Raw genomic sequence first — 16,773 nt, 5'->3', positions numbered from 1 at the left:
CTTCGCTGCTCCCGCAGCCAGATAAGTGTTTTTCTATTTTGTCTTCTTTATTGTACTTGATTGTCTTGCGGTCTTTGGGGACTCCTTGTGTGGTTTATTCCCTTTCAGAGTCCCTGGTTGCGGGAACGTTCTTCGTTCCTACGCGACTTTATTCCCACTCGTGTGCGGTGTGTACATAGACCGCAAGGGGGCGGCCTGTCGTCTCGCCGACCCTCCGGCGCGCCTCCGCAGTGCGAGGAGCCGCGCCGTGGGGTCTGCTTGCGCAGGGGCCGACCCTCGCGTACCCCTCTGACACCTGGTGATCCGGGTCTGTACTTTCACAATTTTGACGCCCTCTGGGGCCTGTATAGCGGTTTTGACCGCGTGGATCGCCTTCGGGCGAGATCTGTGCACCTCTTTGAACAGTGTGTGGCCTAGCGCGCTTGAGGGGTACGTAGACCCGGTCCCGGCGAGGAGGGTCTGCGCGCTTGGGGGTTGGTGCAGCCCACCTGCCACGTCAGCTGGCCCAAAACGTGATCGCAGCCGCTGGGCCTGCCCACATTCGAGAACTTTCTCGGTTGCCGCCCTCTTGGGTGCCCCGCATTTGCCCTTGGTTCCGACATGGAAGGGGAGTATGAGGAGGAGGCCTGCCCCTATCTGCAGGATGATGAGTTTTATCAGGCGGTGGACAGCTCCATCTATCGTTGTGTGACGGAGGTGGTAGGGCCCATGGAGGACCGCCTTTCGGCCCGCATCGTGGAGGAGTGTGCCAAGCTGGCGGCGGCGCAGGTGCCGCCGCCCCCCGTGCTCCCGGGGACGTCCGGCGGGTTGCCGCCCGCTCCGAAGAGACCCCGGAGTGAGGGGCCTTCATCGGAGTCCCAGGGCGTGGATAAGGACGCCTTCGAGCGTCTTCGTGACGCCTTCCTGGCCAAAGCGACGGCGGTGCCTCCGGCGCCCTTGGTGGACCCTGGCACTTCGGGCGGTCTGTCAACAGCGCCCGCTTCCCCGATCTACGATTCTCCGGACTCGGATGACGACGGGGAGTCGACCCGATCTTGGCTCCCGGCGCCTTCGGGAAAGGAAATGCCCCGAGATGAGTCGGGTATGCTGGACCCGGACGAGATTGTCCACCCCCGTTCCGCGGCCTGGGCCCCGGGGGAGACGGTGGCGAAGTTTGTCGCGGGCCGGCTGCGCAAGCCCCTGGAGAAGGAAGCGAGGGGTTGCCTGCGCGGGGAATGCCCGCGGCCTACTTTGGAGGGGAAGGTGGCTATGACCCCAGAATTGGACCCCAAGATGGCCACCTTCCTGGCGAAATTCATGAAAGACCCCAGGAAGGGGATCGATCGGTCCTGGCGGGCCTGCCAGGACAAGCTGCTGGATGCGGTCGGGCCCGCCACGAAGATCCTCGACATGGCGGAGGAGGCTCGAGCAAATGGCACCGCCATTTCACCGGAGGTGCTCTCCAACTGGGCCCAGAGGGTGATCGTCTTCTTGGGCAACGCCAACTGTGCCCTGTCCACGGAGCGACGGCGGTCGCTCCTTATTAAACTGGATCCGAAGCTGGGGGACCTGGCCTCGTCGGAGGCAGGTGCAGTGGCCCAGGGTGGCCTCTTCGGTGAACCTTTCATCCGCGAGCTGGGAAAGTTCGTGAACACGTTCACGTCGCTGGACAAGGCCCAGTCCAGCATCAAGAAGGTGTTTCACCAGCGTTTTTCTGGAGGGGCCGGTCGCGGCAGGGGCCGCGCGATCGGCCGTGGTCAGCAGACCAACAACCGTGGACAAGGCTCCGGAAGAGGTCAGTACCAGACCTCGGCCAACTACACCAATTTCTACCCCACGAGGGGACAACGCTATGGTGGAAGAGGATTCCAGAAGAAGTCCGGACAAGGACATGCCCCCGGTGAGTGTTCTTTGCTTGGATCAGGTTCCGATTGGGGGGCGGCTGGCAAGCTTTTACGGGGAGTGGGAGTTGCTCACTGCCGATGCTTGGGTTTTGCGAACTGTGAGAGGTTTCCATATAGAGTTTCGCGACCAGCCAGCTCAGGTGAGGCCCCCGCGCCCAATGGTTTTCTCAGATTCCGACGCGCGATTGATAGACGGGGAGGTCTCGGACTTGCTGCGCAAGGGAGCCATCCGCCTATCAACGCGCCACCCGCATGGGTTCCTCAGCAACGTCTTCTTGGTAGACAAGACGGATGGGGGCAAGAGGCCTGTGATCAACCTCAAGGAATTCAATGGGTGGTTGGTCTACCGTCACTTCAAGATGGAGGGAATCCACCTCCTTCGGGACGTGCTCCTCCCTCGGGATTGGATGGTGCGACTGGATCTCAAGGATGCCTACTTGGTCGTTCCCATCCACCCCCCTCATCGTCGCTTCCTACAATTCCTGTGGGACGGCAAGGTGTTCGAATTCACCGCCCTGCCGTTCGGTCTTTCTTCGGCCCCGTGGTGCTTCACGAAGGTCCTTCACCCGGTGGTGGAGTTTCTCAGAAGCCAGGGAGTCCGTATGATAGTATACCTGGACGACATCCTCCTCATGGGACAGTGCCCAGAGGTGCTGGCGGGACAGCTGCGTCAGGCTGTCGGCCTGCTTCAGAGGCTGGGGTTCGTTGTCAACGGCTCCAAGTCGGTCTTGGCCCCTACTCAGCAGATCACCTTTTTAGGTTTCGTGGTGGATTCGGTTCAGGCGGTTTTGAGCCTACCGAGTCGGAAGGTCGCAAAGATACGACACCTGCTTCGGCAGACGATCGCGAAGGATCGTGCGTCACTGCGCCATGTCGCCAAGGTGGTAGGCCTCCTATCGTCCTCCATCCAGGCGATTTTCCCAGGCCCGCTGCACTACAGGGCTCTTCAGCGCCTGAAGGCACAGCATTTGCGCCGTGGGATGTGTTACGACCAGTGGGTTCCCCTCACGGACGAAGTGAAGGAGGAAATGTCGTGGTGGCTGTCTCACATGGAGGCATGGAATGGGCGAGCGATCTTCGGGTCGGCTCCGGACTTGGTCATAGAATCCGACGCCAGCAGGTCGGGCTGGGGCGCCCGGTGCGGGGACTTTTCCACCGGCGGCGCCTGGTCGTCAGAAGAACAACAATTGCATATCAATTGTTTGGAGCTCCTGGCGGGCTCCTTCGCGGTTCGCTGTTGGACCAAAGATTCGGTCAAGGCTTGTGTCCTGCTCCGAATGGACAATGTTTCGGCGGTCCGATATGTGAACCACCTGGGAGGTCCTCGGTCCCGCGCCTTGGCGGATTTAGCGAAGGACTTCTGGGATTATTGCCTGTCTCGTCACATTGCGGTGACGGCGGAGTATCTGCCAGGCCAGTCCAATCAAGTAGCGGATTGGCACTCTCGACATCTCAGGGATGCCAGCCAGTGGAAACTGGATTCGGGAGTCTTCCGGTGGCTACACTCCCTTTGGGGCCCCTTCTCGGTGGACCTCTTCGCGTCCCGTCTCGACCACCAGCTGCCGCGGTTTTACAGCTGGAGGCCGGACCCTCTGGCGGAGGCCACGGACGCGTTCTTGCAGGATTGGAGTCGGGAACAGCCGTTTGCGTTTCCCCCGTTCTCCATGATCATGCGAACGGCGGCTCAAATACGCCGCCAGGGTGCGGACCTGGTGTTGGTTACACCGCTGTGGAGGTCTCAAGTATGGTTTCCGGTTCTTCTGGAACTTTCCTGGGATTTTCCAATCCTACTCCCCCTGTTTCCTCTGCTCCTGACGAGCCCGGATCAGGAACCTCACCCTCTCGTCATGCAGAACACTCTCCGCCTCATGGCGTGGAGGCTCTCAGGAGACGCTGGACGCTCCCGGGCCTTTCGGGGTCAGCTGAGCACTTGCTCTCCAAAGCATGGGCCGATAGTACGACGAAGCGTTACAGATCCGCTTGGCTTAAGTGGATGCGTTGGTGTTTACGAAGGGATTTGGATCCCATGGTCGCCGGCCTTGTTCCCGTGCTGAATTTCCTGGCTCATTTGGCCGACAAGGGTTTAGCGTATAGAACGATCAATGCTATCCGGTCGGCGATTTCTGCGGGCCATGACAACATCGATGGCCATCCGGTAGGGGAACACCCTTTTGTGTGCCGGCTTCTGCGAGCGGTTCGCCTCGCACTGCCGCCAGAACCCAGGTACTCCGTCCTTTGGGACGTCAATTTGGTTCTGAATCTGTTCCTGTCGTGGCCAGCGAATTCTTATCTGTCTCTTAAGGAGCTTTCGGCGAAATTAGCCATGTTGTTATGTCTGGTCTCTTGTAGGCGCGTCTCGGACGTGCGCGCGCTGGATGTTTCTGCACGCATTTTTTCCCCGGATGGGGTTACTTTTACGGTGGGCCGACGCACTAAGACGTCGTCGCGTTCCATTTCTTATCCAGCCTTTACTGACACTCCTAAGTTGTGTGTCGTGCAATGCCTCAAAGCATATGAGGACCTGACCTTGGATCTGCGCCCTCCGGGCGAGCGTCAGTTGTTGATTGCCCTGCGGAAGCCACACAAAGCTGTCTCCTCCCCCACTATTGCTCGGTGGGTGCGTTGGGTCATGCAGGAAGCGGGCATCAATACTTCTCTCTTTGGAGCACACTCCGCCAGGGGGGCCATGGCCTCTAAGGCATTCTCGGTGGGTGCTCGTCTGGAGGACCTTATGCGAGCGGCGGACTGGTCCTCGGATTCCACCTTCAAGAGGTTTTATTTTAAGCCAGTGGTGGATTTAGCTCAGTTGGTGGTAAGTAAGCTTTAAACTAGCATAATCTGAAGCCTCCGGTCCTGACATAGAATCGAAATTTGCCTAGCTTACGTAACGGTAAGTTTCAATTCTATTAAGGACACGGAGGCGAGGATTATCCCACCCGGACTACGGTGGTGTCTCTACCCACCCGTATGGCAGTAAGTAAAGCGTTTTCCTTTACGTTGTCAGTACTGTGTTGTTCACTGAATGCTCCTCGCCTTGTTGTCGCCTTTTACTGGGCCACCTCGCTGACGCTGTTCCTTTTTTGACAGGCAACGACGGTGCTAAACAGGACCAATGAGGCTTAAGCGTGATCTGCGCGAAGAAAGAGGAGGAAGATGATGGGAAGTCCGGTTATATAGGGATGATGAACAGTGACAAAGGACTGTGGACTATGATTATAACAAAGAGACTCTTGGGAGTTGTTGTTGATTTTTGTTGAACATTACGTTAATGCTTTATGTTTAAAGCATTTTTTTGTTCTTATTATATCTTTTCCTAAGCTGCTGTGGTTTCTTTATGTTAATAAAGCGAAGGAAGATATAGCATAATCCTCGCCTCCGTGTCCTTAATAGAATTGAAACTTACCGTTACGTAAGCTAGGCAAATTTCGATTCAACCTTGACAGAAATGTTCATGCCAGCCCCAAACTGCTGAAGGACTGAGACTAGAGTGGGGCCGTTTGGGCTTTGGTTGTCTGATTACTGGCAGTCTGGCAACTCTGAAAACAGCCCCCTAGCCTGCAGCTAATCAGGAAAACTGCCAGAGAATAAGAATGGCCGCTGCACCTCTGGTTGAGGATGTTAAACGAGATAAGAGTACCACTTTTGGACTACCTGACTTCTATGGCCTGTCGCAGTCTAGAACCCTTTTGTTGAGCAAGATCTAAAATGAAGTAAAAGAACATGTCAGAAAACTCGTAACATGAGGAAAACACACTGGGTCAACCAGAATGACTATTCCTCGTTGGACTTTGAAACACTGGGCAGCCAAGTGCCTGGTTGTCCGGGGCAGTTCCATCATTTATTTCGCGCCAACCACTCCAAAGGGGTCTCTTGGCCATTCCCAACTCTCCATAGAGACAAGAATCATAAAAGGATCCTCCAGAAAATACTACAGGTTAAGACAGGGCTTCTTGTCAGAATGACTTTGCTTTCTTGGAGGTGATAGGGGTCACCTGCTGTCTATGTGTCCAGTATTAATAACTGCTAGCTGGAGGAAGGTGGCCTGCTGAGCGTAGAGATCCCTTCTCATCTAGACGACCATGGTGCCTCAGAGGGATACTATGAGTTGAAATCTGTTCTGCCAATGAGGAGGCAGGAGCTATGTGCATGGGAGTTGAAACTCACGTTTCCAAGAATTTGACGCTTTAATGCTGAGTGCCAGAAGCATAGTGCATTGGAAAGAGTTCAGCTGGATTTTAGAAGCGTGAATCCGTCTGAGTGGGCTGGCTCTGCTATCTTTCCTGGCTTTTACATAGTGGAAGCCAAAAGCATGTCCCGGACCAGTCTAATAATGGGAGACTTGCCACTGCCCTTTTGTCTTGCAATCTGTAGCTGCCAGGACTTAACTTGTAAACATAAAATGGGCAGTGGCTCAATTTTTTTCTTAGGAGCCTGAATGTTGTGGTTGACAAATGCCAAGACTGCCTAGCCTTGATTCAACCTCATGCCCTTCCTTTCACCATCTGCAATTCCTTTTTCTTTATCTCGCTTATGCAGGGACTTTTTCATCCCAACTATTTATTTCCCTTCGTCACCTATTCCCTATCATTCTGCACAGCCTTCATTCTCTCTTTTCTGTCTTTCTCTCCCTCTTGCCATCTGCCATAGTACATTATTAAAATATAAGCCAAGGCTCACAAAAATAAGTGTTGATGGCAACCACCTCCAGATATTGAGTACAGGTGGCTGTCTTCTAGTTGCGGCCTGTGCAGTTACGAGTGGTGGGGGTGGTGGGGGGGTCGGGTGGGGGAGATTTCAACGGACGATGATGAGGGCAAATTAAATAAATAATTATTTTTCCCTTGTCATCGTCTGTCGAAACCGCCCCTCACCGGGACCTAGTGCTCTTACCTGCACGGGCCACGGCTGCTGTCTTCAGTGTTGGTGAAGCTCTCTTGCCCACCCTAGGGTGGCATGCCTATCTTAAGTAATTACATCCTATGTGTCCTTCTTTTTTGGGATTGCTCATGCTTTCTTTTTCGATGATTCGTCCTCTTCTCTTTTCTGACTTTCAGGAATACACTTGTACTTCTCAATGAGGTCTTTGGGGTAAGAAATCCTCAATCATAGAAAAGGTGATGGGAGGAATGCTTTCTTGAGTGACTTTACAACTTGTACATTAGCAATTTTTCCCTCCTTTCGCTCCACTTGTACATTTGCAATTTTTTCCTGTTTATATCTCTTACATAACTCATGTAATCCAAAGTCCTTATGTAACGCAACTGGTTATTTTGTAAAGCGCTCTGACACCTTCGGGTAATGTTCGCGCTATATAAAATCACATTAAATACATAAATAAATAAAAATGTCTAACCACTGGCAATTTGCTCAGAGTAGTATTCCAATCCATTGTTTTTCACCCACTGTGTCACTCTAGACCAAGGCCCGCCTTAAGCAAGTCAGTACTGACCCTACCACAACTACTGTTTTTTATGTTTCCGAGACCACTTAAACGGACAATTCCACAGGGCGCTTGACCTCGGAACCAGATGATGCTGTTTCAGTCACTGTGCGTAGCAGTACCCGGTCTTCATGCTGCCCATCTTGTTTCTGGCTGCTCTTATGGTAAGTTTTGGATCTGAACAATACTATGTCACAGGAAGTAGGCCAGCCTTATCCATAAAATGCCTTGAACATGCATCAGATCCACAGATTAGTTACAAAGTTCAATTATATAACATTCTTTCCACACAAACTTTGTGTCAAAATGGTCAAGGATAATGTTAGGATTTGATACTCAATGTGAAATAGGACTTTTTTTTTTCCTGAACAAACATGCTACATTTTTTAAATTTTTGTTCAGGGACCCAGATACCTCTTGGGTGTTGTCAACCCATTGTTTCCTTACTCCGCTTTTATTTTATGTAAAAGCCTCATCTGTATCCATGCTTTAGAGGTGCCAGTTGATACATTAGTTTGAAATGTTAAAATAACTCATAGTTTAATGTGAAGATGGAGTGAAACATAGCCAGCCTACTGTGGTTCTGAAACAAAATAGGTATATACCACTATACATAGAGAGGCTTTTGGGAAGTGGGTTTCATCTGTTAGCCTATTAAATTATCCTTCATAACTTGTTTCCAATCAGCACATCATGCTGCTTGGGGCAGAGTCAGACCACTTTACCCTTTGGCTAGCTTCACTTTTTGTGACTGCACAAAGCCTCTGCACATTGTTCGCATACGCCTAGAAATAGTTCCTTTCTCTTCAGTTAGAAAAGCTAGTTCAAAGAGTGTGACTATTGCATTTCTATTGTTCAGTTTTTTTAATTTGAAGTATAGGCTTGCAATAAATACATTAAAAAAAATAATCAGTGCATTAGCTTGCTCAAGAAAACACGATTAGTTTGCTAATGCTTGTTTTCACTGCAATTCATACTGCTGCACATTACAGTGGATATGTTGTCCTAATGTATCACTTGTACTATCACCCTGTGTGTACTCTTAGGAACTATACCTATGTGATCTAAATGAAACATGCTCAAATCCGAAACAACTATGTCCATGGGGTCAAAGGTAGATCCGCGAGTCCAGATCCAAATCATAGTTTTGCAATAAATGTGCTCCATTTAGAATTACATGTACATTTCTCTTACATGGATGCTTAAAAAACCCAGAAAATCTGCCTCGATCTGGCCCTTCTAACCTTAAATTGTATACTCCAAGGGGTAAACCAGAGCATCTAATATATTAACCTGATGCATAAAGTGCTTCTTGCTGTTATGATCTGTCTGTCACCAACAGGTCCCATTTTTGAGCCTGTGTCTGGCCAACTCTGCCTGTCATCCCTCTATGGTTGATAAACTGAGGGGCATATTCTCAAGAGATATCGCAGCATTAGCAGCACTTTTCTGCCACCAATGCGGCAATATTTTTATCGCCATATTCTCAAGCTGTCGCTAACAGCTGTTAGCGACAGATTTTAGGCGAAAACGTCTGTAATAAAGAGCGCTACTTCTGTTAGCATTAATTATATGCAGGAGAGGCATTCCCGCGCAAAAATAACTGCAAAGCCCACTACTCCATATTCATAAGGGGATCCTTGAAGTCCTGAAGCCCACAAAAACTGTCCTTAACTGCAGTTAAAGCCAGTTACTTAAGACCAGAAAATGGGGACAACACTTGGGGCCTCATCTCACCAGGTTTTGGTGCTGGACAGTGCTACCAGAAATGTTGCAGCACTGCCCTGCGACAAAACTACAGTGCATGAATGTGCACCATCAATAAGATAGTGCACATTCCTGGGCCCCAGTCATGAAAAGTGGTGCAGCGTTGCGACAAGACAGCGTTGCAACACTACTCATTATGCCCTTCATGTGACTGCATGGATGCACTGTATTCACTGGACAGTGCTCCAGACGCAAGTAATGACAGATACATCAGGAATCCTGACGCATCTGTCTGTGCTAAAGGCACGCTTTGCTGCAGTCGTGTCACAACCATGATGCAACTCCATCAATGCATGGGGCCAGCCTATCACTGTGGCACTGCGCCATTCTCGCACCTGCCATTAGGCAGGCGAAAGGTACTGACGCAGTGCTATTCATGAGGGGTGCTCAAATGTCGGCGCTGTTGGAGATCCTTCGGTAGTGATTGCGTGCTGCGGTGTCATTGTTTGGAAGCATTGGTGGAGTGTTGGTGTGGAGGGAGTTGACGAGACGTTCTTTGGTGGCCTTGATCCAGCTGCGAGTGGGTGCGCTGATGGGAGTGGTGTCCAGTGGGCAAGGTGAAGACGTGATGTTACCAATGATGGTCGGTCCAGGAGAATCCGTTGTTGTGGCTGTAGTTGAAGTTCCTGCTGGTGGAGGCGACGTGCTCAACCATGTGACCTGCTATGTGGCTTGTTGAGGTGACTTGCTGCTTGCGTCTGATTGGTCACTGGGGTTGTCCAGGTGGAACTTGAGTTCACTCAGTAGGATGTTGTCGATGGATGGGAGACCCTGGGGTGCAATAAGGTTTACAATGGTATTGGAGAATGGGGGCCATGGCCTGGGGGGCCTGTACATGAGGGTGCCGCATAGGATGTGCTTGGGCATGGTCCGGACTTGGGAGTTGTGGTCCATGTTCACCCTTGGGTTATTAGAGTGCATGGTCAGTTGGAGTGTGCTTCTGTAGCTGATGGCAATGCCTCCTGCTTGACGGTTGGGGTGCTGCTTGTGGGAGATACTTCAGCCGTCAGTGATGGCGATGTCCGGTCTGGAGCAGAGGTTGGTCTTGGCAGGCGAGGTGGCGTCCAGGGTTCATGGCGAGAAGGGTGTTGGTGTCGTAGCGGTGGAGTGTCCAAGAGGAAGGCTCCTTGGTGCTGAGCGCGGTCCAGGGGCAGACGGACGCAAACGGCATAGCCTATGGGTTGCCTTTTGCACAGGAGACGACCTTTACAATGCAGGCAGTACATCATTAACAACGCAACTTCGACAACACAGGTGCCTTTACATCTCATATGATTACAAGACATTGTGAAGTCAGTAATAGGGTAGTTAAAATAATTTCGGGTGCGTGTGCGTTTCGGATTTAAAATATGAAAATTGGCATGTGTAATGGGGTAAATTATAAAAATTGGGGTGTGTTTCGGGGTAAAATATAAAAATTGGTGTGTTTTTTGGGGTAAAATATGAAAATTGGGGTGTGAATTTGGGTCAAATTAGATTTTTGGGTGTGTTATGGGTGCTCAAAAAGGAATTCCAGGGCTCACGTTGGGTTTGGGGTGCAAAGGTTAGTTTTGGGTTGCACTCACTGAAGTGGGAATAGTGATACTAATGTCTCCGCTATGCAACACCTACTCTACTGATGTAATGTGCCTGGTATTAGTATTCATTGGAATGGAATGCAATGTTATGGCATGTGTCGCAACCACGTATGTGCCTTTGGCACACAAGTGGTACACCCGCTGTGCATGGGTGCACAGCGGCTACCATTGAGAAGTGCTGGGGGCAGACTGGACAGCTGTGAGGTGGTAAACGCTGGAAAGAACACTGGAGGTGGCATGGATGTGTGTGAGCAGGTGTTGTAAATATTTTAATAAGGGAAGTCTTACCTCGAAGCCGGGTCCCTTGTCTTTGTTGCTCCTGCTCTCCTGCATCTGCTTCTAGGAACAGGAATTAGGCAGCCAGGCTCCCTCCCCTGAGCCAATCACAATGCTGGGATGCGGCGGTGGGATTGGTAATTGGCAACAGGACAAGGCATGCAGCCAGGGGCTGGAGGGGTGGGCATGTTCTCCATTCAGGCTGTAATGCAGCCTGCATTACGAACAGGGAAGTGCGCATGACTGCTTTGGGCGGCCTGAGTGGGCCGACCAAACAGTGATTGCGCACTTGAGTGGGCATGCCAATCTGCCCAACCCTTGCCCTGTGCTTGGAGCAGTCCTACCCACCCTCCCACCGCAAAGGAAACATAGCATGGTTACATCAGTAAGTTATCATCATATGATGATTGTTCCTCCTCTGCACTGCTTGAAAGCAGTGGAGCGACGCTCTTCCACAATATCGGATGAGCCGCCACTGGGGGTGTGTCATCTACGTGTGCTAGGCCTGGGCGACATGACCCCCAGGCGTCCTGCGCTACGCGTCCCACCTTCTACTTACCAGGACATTTACACCGTGGCGCAATCTGCTGCACTCTCTCCAAATCTGTGACTCAGCCAGCAGGAGCCTCAGCCTGGTGGGATTTCACAAGCCTGGGTACAGCAGTCGCCGCCGAGTCCACTGGTGAACCTCTCAATGCAGATGATGCAGCAGGGCCCCATTAGGTGTGAAGTTGCAGCGCTCCCAAAATCACAAGTTCGACGCAGCTCAGGGCCCTCACCCTCCACAGCGTCCGACCAGCCCAACATCATCTGGCCTGTGATGCAGAGAGGCAGCACCCACCATTGGTAATCCCCTCCGTGCTCCCCGGTGCAGTGGTCGATTGTAATATGCGATGTAGACCTCCCTGTGTTGGGGCGCAGGAGCGCCTCTACTATTAACAACTCCAAGGTGCACAAGGCGGTCTCCTCGCACAGGTCAGCAACATGTCTCCATGTGATTTGCCAGACTTCACCATCTGGTGGGGGCGTTTGTCCAGCCGCGGTTGTTAATGGGTGTACCTGCCGGGCGGTGACGTGGGGGGGAGGGGCAGGGGCAGGGTGGGGGTAGTAATCTATGGATTATGGAGCTTTACAGGTAAATAAGCACGCAACAAAATTCGTTTTATTCATTTATATGCTTACCTGTAAAGCTCCGTAATCTATAGATTACTACCCCCGCCCTGCCCTCCCCCTCCCCATGTCACTGCTCGGCAGGTACACCCACTACCGACTGCGGCTGCGTTTGTCGTGCCTCAATGTCTACCGCCACAGCTCATCGACTCCACAGCTCCTCCGCATCCCACTTCAGGCTTCAGACACAGGTCCAGCGAGGCACCCAGGCAGCAGACACAGGTCCAGCGAGGCATCAAAGCTCCAGACCCAGGTCCAGCCAGGCATCCCGGCTCTGGACGCAGGTCCAGCAAGGCACGCAGACTCCAGACACAGGTCCAGCGAGGCATCCAGGCTCTACACGCAGGTCCATCGAGGCATCCAGGCTCCAGATACAGGTTCAGCGAGGCATCCAGGCTCCAGAAGCAGGTCCAGCAAGGCATCCTGACTCTCATCCTGGTCCTCCTGGATGTTGGGTGGCTTGCAGGGGTTGTTGATGTGTGCTGCACTTGGCCCAGGCTGCTCCATTCTGCAATTTATGGGGTTTTAGACCTATTTTCTATTGAATGTTGACTGATAGGCTATTTTTTCCATTAGAGAAAAAAAAACTAATGTTGGGCTGGCTAACTTGAGTTTTTTTGCCGCTAATGGGCATATCAGTAGTTTTTGCCCACTCACACCAGATATCCTATCGCCTTGACGCTGATGTTAGCGGCAGTTTTCACCACCGTTCCCTGAAACTATCGCCTGTTAGTGGCGTGTTGTGACTACGCCGCTAACACAGCTAGCACGCACGCTATCTGAGGTTAGCAGTAGTTTTCGCCAGTTCTTGAGAATATCCCCCTGAGTATTTTAAAGTTGTGTAATAGGGACACCGTTAGTTACAGCGCGACAAAATGGCAGGTGCTTTATAAAAAAGTTACTAATATGTTTAAAATAGGGTGCCTATTTCGGGATAGGTGGTAGGTGTTTCATTCAACCATACTGTGTCCTTCTTTCCTGTCCCATGCTAAGTCATTGCATTCATGTTTAGACTTGTTACCCTTACCCTCCATCCTGCCTCTTTTCTGAGGTTTCACCTACATGCAGCTTTTAGATGTCACTTACCAAAACCGGACTTATACAGTACCACTTCTTAACATAAGTATTGAATCAGTAAATTGTTTGTGATGTTTTGCATTTCTTGGTATTTGTTCACTTCCTAATCAATAGTTTGTCCTTCCTCTGTGTGTGGTTGTCTCTCTTCTCCGGAGCATAGTTTTGTTACCATCCTTTTGTTTGGGTCACTTGGTTCCATCCCCTGCTTACATACAGCAACCAATGTTTTTCTTTTTTCTTGGCCACTCCATGGGTCTGTACATTTGCTTTTTTGCTCCTGCCTCATGTGCTGCATACCTCTCATATCCCAAGCCCCATGCTCTTCATTTTACTCCCTGTTCCTCCTAGTTCATCTGAGCACTGCTTACCAGTGCCTTTTTTTGGTATTCTTGGTATATTTTTGTCCGGGAATGCACTAAAGAGCGATCTTTATTAGGTTGTTTGTGTGTTTCTTTTAATCTATTGTGTTCCACATGTTGCAAGACAGTTTGGGCTTTGGCACTCAAAGGCAGCATGTATCACGCTAGAAAGAGGTACATGGCGCTGTACTTAGCTGGCCTGTATTTGAGGCAGAAGGTGTACTTAGCATGACTGGAATGGAGCTGTCTCTTCTCTGGGAAGCCCATATGTCTTTGCCTCATTCTGCTACACAGCACCAAATGGCTAAGCATTTGCATTTGTTGAAGTTCGAAATCCTTTGGAAAGTAAATTAGGACATGGCACGTTTTTTCCTTCCCTGTTTCTGCACACTTTTTTTTAAGTACTTGCAAGTACACAGTCCACTGTTTTATTTTTAAGCTGGCTCATGTGCAACTGCCTTTTTAAATCCCTTAAGAAGTGTATTTGGGATCTCCTCGGTATTTAGTTTTTCCTCCTTTGTTTAACAACACTTTACACAAGCAAATATTGGCAGAGCCTATTTCTTGGTACACACATACAAAAATGATCACCAGTGGTTTTACCAATGCTTCTTTCTTTAGGCTCTTACCATATTGTTTTGAAAATTTAAAGTCAAAAGCAAACTTATTCGGTCTTAATAAGACCATAAAAGTACAAGAAACATAAAAAATACACACAATGATTTGCACAAAAAATAAAAACATTCCAAGTACTATGACGATGAATCGCTTATATCAATAGAAACATAAAAATTTATGTACCTTTCCCAATACTTTATCAATGATCAGCTTGCATCAATAAAAACAATAAACATTCGTACAACACATTTAAAAAAAAATTAAAAGACAGAATAAAATGCACATCCACAAACAACTTCTTCCCAAATATGGCTCAAATCTTTTAAGCAAAATCACTCCCCTCATCAAATGACTTTCTTAACCTCAAAGAGGAGGCAAGAAAGCAAGCTATAACATATGTAGAATATGCACCCGGGAATTACTGTGGGTACATTAAGGCAGGCTTTACTTGAACAAAGTGCAACATTTTTAATAAAAGAAGCGAAAACACCCATCGGGAGACTCATAAAAAACACCAAAACAACAAAGTGCAATAGGTTCTGAGGGGAAAAATTATCACAAGTACAAGGGCATTTTGTACACCAGACATCAGGTTTGGTAAAAGCTAACAATGTATGGAACTGGTAAAACCTGAATCTAGGGGCTCATTACGATGGCGGATGGACTGGCTCTGTACGCCATGGTGGCATGAACCAGGACTGTTCGCCATGCATGCGGCGGTCCCGCATACCCTATTATGATGGGACCACCACCGCAGCGGTCTTGTTCCACACTGTTAACATTGTGGCGGTGGCTGCTGACAGCAGCACCGCCTCAATGCCAAAAAGAGCATGTTGTGCATTTCACTGCACTACATGGCAGGCACTACACTGTGCCTGCCACTTGGTGCACTGAAATGTTGAGGGGTACCATGGGTACACCCCAAATGCACCCTCACTTCCCCCGACCACAAGGGGGGCCCGTAACGACCTCCTCTGCCTGCCTTTTAATGGCAGTTGCACCACCATGGAAAGGCTGGCTGAAGACCACATCATAATTTGGCAGGCGGTGCTTGCTAGGTACCACCACCATTTTGTGAATGCAGACCGCTCCGCCGGGCATTCGTAACGATTGCCTTGGGCGGTTCTGTGGTGGACGAGTTTTGCTTCCACCGCGGTTGCGGTCTGAATTATGATGGCAGTGGGAGAAATGTGGACCTCACGTCCCGGCGGTTGCGGTCCTTCCGCCATCATAATGAGCCCCCAAGTGAGGAGAAATCTATGATCAACATTAATAGTTCTTAGCAAATAGAGCTCATTGGCAGTACCTGTTTTGATCAGTGCATGGCCATGAACTATGGGGTTTACGACCATAATGGCTTCCCACTCAGATGACCTCCACTGTAAAACGTTGTCCCTGTTCCAGAAAATTTCAGCTTTAGAGATGGAAGTGGGCGAGTCAAACAAAGCAAAGGTGTCCCTAATATATATCAACCATTTGATTGACCTCCAACCGACACGCCCCAGACAGTCCTTAATGACCTCTCTGCCCAGATGGTTTTCTGGTCGTAGCCAAATATTAAGCAATCTAATCAAGGGGCAAAGTGCAATAAAGTCAGAAAGAAAGGCAACTCAAGTAAAAACAGAAGTAGAGGCCAGTACCACGAGTAGGCACCTTCAAAAGCCATTTTTGACTACTTGGAGTTCCCTTAGATTGACATAACCCCATACATCGCTACCAAAGGTAGCAAGTACGTCAGATTTGACCTGGTAAATCTTAATCAGAATATTCCGTGGTTTGTTCCCAATTCTGGTGGAGAAAGAGAACAGTGTGGATAAAGTTTTTGCGAGAGCTAATCCCTTAGCTTTAAGTAGCAGGGTCCACGTGTTCTGGTCGTCAAAAACCACACCTGAATAGGTGTATACCTTCACCCTAGACAGACTATGGCCCTGTACATGGAAATATCTCGACTTGGTCTTTTTTGGCTCCAGCACCATTACCTGTGATTTGCAATAATTGGTGGAAAGATCTAAATAATTTATATAGCTCACAAATCTGTCTAACAGGGTCTGGAGACCCCGTGCTGTTGTAGCCAATAGAACAGTATCATCTGCATATAGCAAAGCAGGGATCTGGCGGGAACCTATTCGGTGCAATGCACCTGCTTATCAAGTTACCTGGACCCCAAAATCATTAATGTACAGGGTAAACAAAAAAGGGGTCATTATACTCCTTTGACTAACACCACTCCTCAAAAGAAAAAGGCTTGTACAGGACCCATCCAAGTTAAACCTCGCGACCGCCTACATATCCCCATGTCGCTCACTGAGAAAATACCAAATAGCTGGATTCAGGCAAATATCCAACAAATTGCCTTTTATTCTTTTACACATTGTAGATCTATAGCATTTGCCCTATCTCTCCCCACTGCAAATGTTATAACCACATTATTATCAAATGCATTTGCCCTATTTCCCCCCACTGCAAATGTTATAACCACATTATTATCAAATGTTTTTTCTTTTTTTTTTGCTCGATTGCAAACAGATTTTATAAATGAAAAAATGATTAGATCTACATCATGTTAAAAAATAGGGCCATTGCTTGTTTCTTTAGTGTCTTCCATA

Source organism: Lissotriton vulgaris, chromosome 12, assembly GCF_964263255.1.
Source record: "Lissotriton vulgaris chromosome 12, aLisVul1.2, whole genome shotgun sequence".
NCBI lineage: Eukaryota > Metazoa > Chordata > Amphibia > Caudata > Salamandridae > Lissotriton > Lissotriton vulgaris.
This window is presented reverse-complemented; position numbering follows the sequence as displayed.